The 6,045-nt window shown below is 41.7% G+C and overlaps 1 protein-coding gene across 1 annotated transcript in view; it reads left to right on the top strand.

The window, feature by feature from the left end:
• Positions 1–6,045, top strand: part of adm2a (adrenomedullin 2a) — a 10,039-nt gene that overhangs the window by 2,755 nt on the left and 1,239 nt on the right. The gene's annotated exons all lie outside the window — the stretch shown is intronic.

Below are 6,045 nucleotides of genomic sequence, written 5' to 3' on the forward strand. Positions count from 1 at the left end.
GTGACCATCTCTCGCATGTTTGTGTGTGTTCAAATGCTGAACACCTGCTGCTGAAACCTAAGTGAAATAAAGGGAAGCAAGCCTCCTGTATCTGTTGCTCCTTCACTACACCTGGCCAGCACTTTAAGTCCCCATGATTCCAATCTCTGTTTGAAAGTGTCAGGGGCATTACCAGCATGGGTCATCATTGCTGTGTTTTTGTTTTTTATCCGTCAGAGTGAGAGATACTGATACAGCAGACCAGTAGAAGTCTGTAATACAGTGACAAGATCATTATCCCTCACTGGCTTTCCACCACAAACACAATTGTGCTCTACGTTGCACCCATCCAAGTCAGAACAATGTAGCTTTGGGTTGAATCCCGATCTTTTTGGTATCTTTATTCATTTATTTATTTTACTGCAACCAGGGCCTTTTTGCATTTTTTGCTAATTTTGTAGCCACCGTAGTATCTACTACATGCTTGGAATGGGAGGGTGAGGTAAGGGCGTTGCAGTCAGCAACTACACCGCTAGATGCCACTAAATCCTACACATGGGTCCTTTTAATCAGACCTCTTATTAGTTGATCGATCCCATTGGAGATACCACATTACTTGAAATCATGTGCCTGGTACTGATTCCTCCCAGTGATCATATTGCTGAGCATCTAAATACACTCAATGAGAACCTTTAGCAACGGAGCTGATCACAGTCTATACAAATATATTTCACACTGACACAACAGTGAGAGATCTCCCTCCCCAACACCTTCACAACAGCTTCACAAGCCTCCACATTTCTCACTCTGCACATCTCTCATAAACGTCCCTTCTGGCTTTTATTAGGACAGTAAATTCTCCCTCTTCTCTTAACTCCATAGGGCACATGCTGTTCTGTTACCATCAAATGCTGACAGCATGATAATAACAGACATGACTACTCTACATTTTTTTCTCCGCTGAGTGTGTCTGAGCTCAGATGTCTGTCATTCCTTCCCTGTTCTGTGTTTGTGTCCATGTCGTCCCTATCTGTCCTGATAAGGACGCGACAAAATCCCACATAGGCGTTGTAACAACGCCTGGCAGGCGCTTTCCAAACAAGGAGAAATTGCATGTTCCTAGGATCACACGCAACGCATACCCTTCATTGTCGTTTTACATAACGTCTTGTGGTTTTTTTGTGAGGGAAAATAGCTTAGTTGTTGGGTAAATATGGCTTTAGCAGTGAAGCAGCTTTACAATACAGATTCCAGAAGTGGGAAGCGGCTCTTCTTCTTCCAAGGACCTGTAAAGTTGATTTTGTGGTCAAGCTTCTGTTACATTGACCTGCCTTGCCTCTGCTCGATCTGGACCAGGGTACGATGACATGACAAGTCAGTCTGTGCATATATGTTGTGGATCCGAGTTTGTTTTTCAAGGCCAAATAAAGTCATGTTTTTCCCCAAAACAATTTGTTAAATTATTAACCCACTCTTGTACGCATGGATTTGAACAGCGTGGGGTTCAGACGTCCAACATAATATTTACCTGAGAAACAGACAGAATTCATCTCACACAGGGTGGCTTCCTGCCTCGTTAGTGTTTGTTAAGCCACTTTGGGTCCGTCCTCTTGATTTCTGACATGTTTACACTTATCAAGGAACAAGAACATTACTCTCTCTTTATGGCGTATACATCAGAAATATACATCTCAGAAAACCACTTTTATGCTCGCAACCAGGATTGCCTCTGTGGTAAATCATCTCAAGAGACACCTCTTCTCATATGTCTTGTTTAATTCGTTGCATGTTGTAAACAGGAACTTTGGCTTAGACCTCTCAGACATACATATGTATGGTATAAACAGTTGTGTGGCTCCACGGGGGTCAACCTGACCAAACCCAGGCTGGAGCTGAGGAGGTTGTGGAGGAGCTAGCAAGCAGGCAGAGAATTCCACCATGGATTAATGGCTAAGACCTAAATTCCACCCTCTACATCCTAAAAGAGCAGGTTTCCACTGCACACAGAAAGCCACACCGTTGTGGCGGCATGAATGCACATGTATACTGTATATATAAGAGGAGTAGCTTATAGTGGCAGTGTGGATCAAAAGGCTTAGGGTAAACAGACTTCTGGGGGGAGAGGAAACCTGCTGTTGTTTGTTGCTGTGATTGTGAGTGTTTTGTCTACATGCATCGCAATATTGTGGTTTAGAGCAGACTTATAGTTTTTAATTTGGCATCCTGTCTGTCAGAGCCATTTACTGGCTCTACTAAGTATGCTCCAGTTTTGCTGGCGTTAAGTAAATCACAACTCACTGAGGAGGTTATAAAAGCAGAACTGCTCCCGAACAAGTAGGACCAGTGTTTCATGAGACATAAATCACCTTTCCTTTATTTTTGTCCTGCTTTTTGCTAACAACAATCTCCCCACTGTTACCTAGTGGGAGATTACAAATGAATGTGCCATATTTACTGCTGATTAAGGCTGCCCATGGTAAGCTTCAGCCTCTCTAGTAATCATGCAGTGTATCAGCAGCATGGTACTAGGGTTAGGGTGACGGAGGGCTTACCCTCTAGGGGTTTAGGGTTTGAGTATACGTCATCGGAAGTACTTGCCTTCCAGGAGAGACTTTTACTTTTACTTTTAAGATCAGATTTTTGACAGACAACAAGTCGTGCAAACAATTTTTTTCTAGCATAGCCCAGCCCTTCATCGAGGGTAACTTTTGCATGGTTATTGTTGGGGTTAAGGGTTAAAGCTTGCCATCAACATCTGGATGCTCCAGTTTTGGTTCCTCACCTCAAAGGCAGCAATGCTGTGAGGTTAATACTAAAGAAAACCCAAACAAGGCAGCACAAAAGGATCAGCTTGGCCTTTTATCGAACTGTAAAATCCTTAGAAATCATCTTTAGTCAAAAGGAATTTTACTTTAAAGCCCTTAAACTAAGACCGTGCAAGGCGTCGGGAACCACAGTGGGCTGAACAATTAAAGACAAAGTAGATTGGGTAGCTTTGATCGTCTGCCAATCACGGAGATCCCCATTGCTTTCGATTTGTGGGATTAGGCTCTTAATAGCCAAATTAGCCTGTCTTTCTTGTGAAATCAAATGTGACAAAGTTAAAGAGCAGTCCACTGCAAGATTCTTTCAACTTCTGGAAGAAAAAGCACAACAGTCCAAAGTCTTTTTGAAAAGGATGTAACTGGAGCTGCTTCTGGGCAGACTGACTCGAGGCTTGGCCTTGGCTTTGCCCTCCATTACACATACTTCCCATAGCTATTGACACAAAATATGACATTTCAATTTGCCTGTATACTATTAGAGAACTACTTAAAAAGTACTTATGTGATTAATCTTTGAGTTATACTGAAGGATGTCATGGATCAAGTGAGATAAACAAGAAAAGCATTGCAAATCTTGAAACCCAAACTAAGACCTCTAGAGACCAAACACTTGAGAAACACATGTAACCTTATATTGAGGCAAATTTTATGTGCCTAATTTAGCCTCACTCTTCCAGGAAGCATTCTTTGTTGTAATTATTGTTGTAGCACAGACCCAAAGTCCTTGTGGCCATGTGCCAGCCACTATCAATACTATAGTAAGTGTTAGATTGCTGTAGAAGTTGTTAGACAGTTGGTAGACTTCTCTAGCTATGAGTGATGGTGACCTGGCCAAGAACAAAACACTGACCTTGTTCCTGGTATTTATCAGTTTAACATGCTCAGATAAAACAATTAGGTAAGTGCACCACATTTACCAGGTTCTCAGGTACTTCTTGCTAGGGTGATAAAAAGGTCAAAGCATTAGTGTCATGGACAGAGCAGGGACAGCGCCTTTCTTAAATGACAGTCCATTCTCTACAGGGTTTAACAGTAATCTCTACACCGCATAAACAAGGATGGATTACCAACAGGCAAAGTAGGCAACCGCCCCAGGTTTCCAGACCCTCTGGGGCCCAAAGGCTCTTTATTTGTTGTGTGGCAATTGGTGTGTGATCATTTATTTCATTCTAAATTAGATTAATAATACTGTTTGCACTGTTAAACCAATTTATAAACTAAAATAAAAGGGATTGTTCCTTTTGAGGAGACACATACGTTATTACCAATTGGGCGAGGACGGCCCACAGATGATCTTTAACATGGGGGCCTCAAAGTGTGTTAATCTGGTTCTCGGTATAAGACGGTGTTTCTGTTATAAAAATAAAGTCAGAATAGGATACACAAAAAGTATCACTAACTTTAAATCCACCCTTAAAACAGTTGAAAAACTGTGAAAATGCTATGTAGATACAACAAATATACATATAAAGCTATTAAAAATACTTATTCTGTGATGGGGCTATGTAGTGTTACATAAACATTTAACAAAAATAGTGCAGTTTGGTGCAGGGCCACCACTGCTGCCTTGTGACCCATGTGAATAGCTTTCCTGTGCAGACCAGGTGGGTGTAACTTGGTGATGTGGCACCATGGCAAACCAAGCCTGTCCTGGAAATAGTGCTCGCCTCCGTCTGTGGCCTGGCGTTATACAACTATTTATTTAGCCACTGCCACTGTTGGACAGCAGGTCTCTCACGGGCTACCAGACCTGTCAGCAGTGAATCAGCAGCTTCAACCGGCTAAATAAACCAAAAGCTTCACATTTCACAGAGGAATCCCAAAGCCAGCAGAGAAGACTGTAAGAGAAGCCGTCTGATGTCTCACATCTCAACCTCACAATGAGTAAAGATTAAGTGTTAATGGTGAAATAATACAAGTCAGCATTTCACAAGTAGAACACACTTTTTATAATTAGATCAACCGTGGCTTCTGCTTCTCAGAACATAAGTAGAAAATAGAAAATAGTGCCAAACCTGATGCAGTGGAAGGTTTTTTTCCTTTGACTTAGAAAAGCAAACTGCAGATATATTTGCCCTGTATTTAAATCTCATTACATTTTCATCCTATTTATCTCTGGCTTCCAGGCGCAACAGCACTTTTATATTTACTTCTCCCCGACCTTCAGCGGTGGGGATGGGTTAACACTCAGCGACTTTAGTCACACTGTGCTGTACAAACACAGCAGTGACAGTAAAGTGAAGAGCTGCAGGGTCAAGTTGTGAGAAGTGACTGTCTTTGTCAAACAATGAACAGATGGCGAGTTGGTCGCCGCCGTGTTTGCTGAACGGCCTGTACCCGCCGGTCCACCCGCACAGCAGAGTCTGTTCATCTTAACAGGCCATTTAATCTAATGTGCAGTCTCGGAAACCTGTTTCTTGTAAAGGGTCTGTCCACCCACACTACAAACCACATATTTTCTCATTTAACTCTACTTAAAGGTCCAGTGTGTAACATCTAGGAGGATCTACTGGCAGAAATGTAATATAATATTAAAAATCACCTGAAATAAGAAATCATTGTACCTTCACTAATCTTAAAATGACCCATTTTTATCTACAGAGGGAGGGGGTTCCCTTCTACATAGTCTGTCATGTTGAACCACAGTGTTTCTACAGTAGCCCAGAACGGACAAACCAACCACTGTATCTAGATTGGGCCTTTTTCGCTAGTATGTACCGTAGTTTCTCCTACATGGAAGCCCAGCTGATTTCAAATGGTTGCAAACTGCAACTTCACGGCTAAATCTTATTAAATGTATTGCTGTTGAGATTTTCAATGTTTTGAGAAATGCAGTTCAAATTCCATTTAGCTCTATTGTATTAGAGCGGTGGTAGAAGTTTAAGAAGCTAAAATCTCAAACCCTGTGTACATAAACTCTGACCCTTTAAAGAGTGAAAATGTGTGTCTATTGAGCAATAGACGTCTACAGTTCCACTGAGTGTATTATGTGTTGAAACAAGGCAAAACAAGGTTTATTAAACACAGAAACAAATTGATTTGATTTACATGTTAAATAGTTAAACTTATCTAATGGGTTTGCTTTACTTCTCAGCTGAAATTTGAATGTTCTCCTCTGGAGCCTATCGGCACCGAGACATGAACTTGGCTGACCAGGCTCCCATAGCTACCACTGAAACCCAGCTGGGCATTAAAATGCAGCGAGGTGCAGGTTTGGATTGTATAATGTAATAAGTGAAGC

Source organism: Morone saxatilis, unplaced genomic scaffold (assembly GCF_004916995.1).
Source record: "Morone saxatilis isolate NCDOM2014 unplaced genomic scaffold, NCSU_SB_2.0 Contig10, whole genome shotgun sequence".
NCBI lineage: Eukaryota > Metazoa > Chordata > Actinopteri > Moronidae > Morone > Morone saxatilis.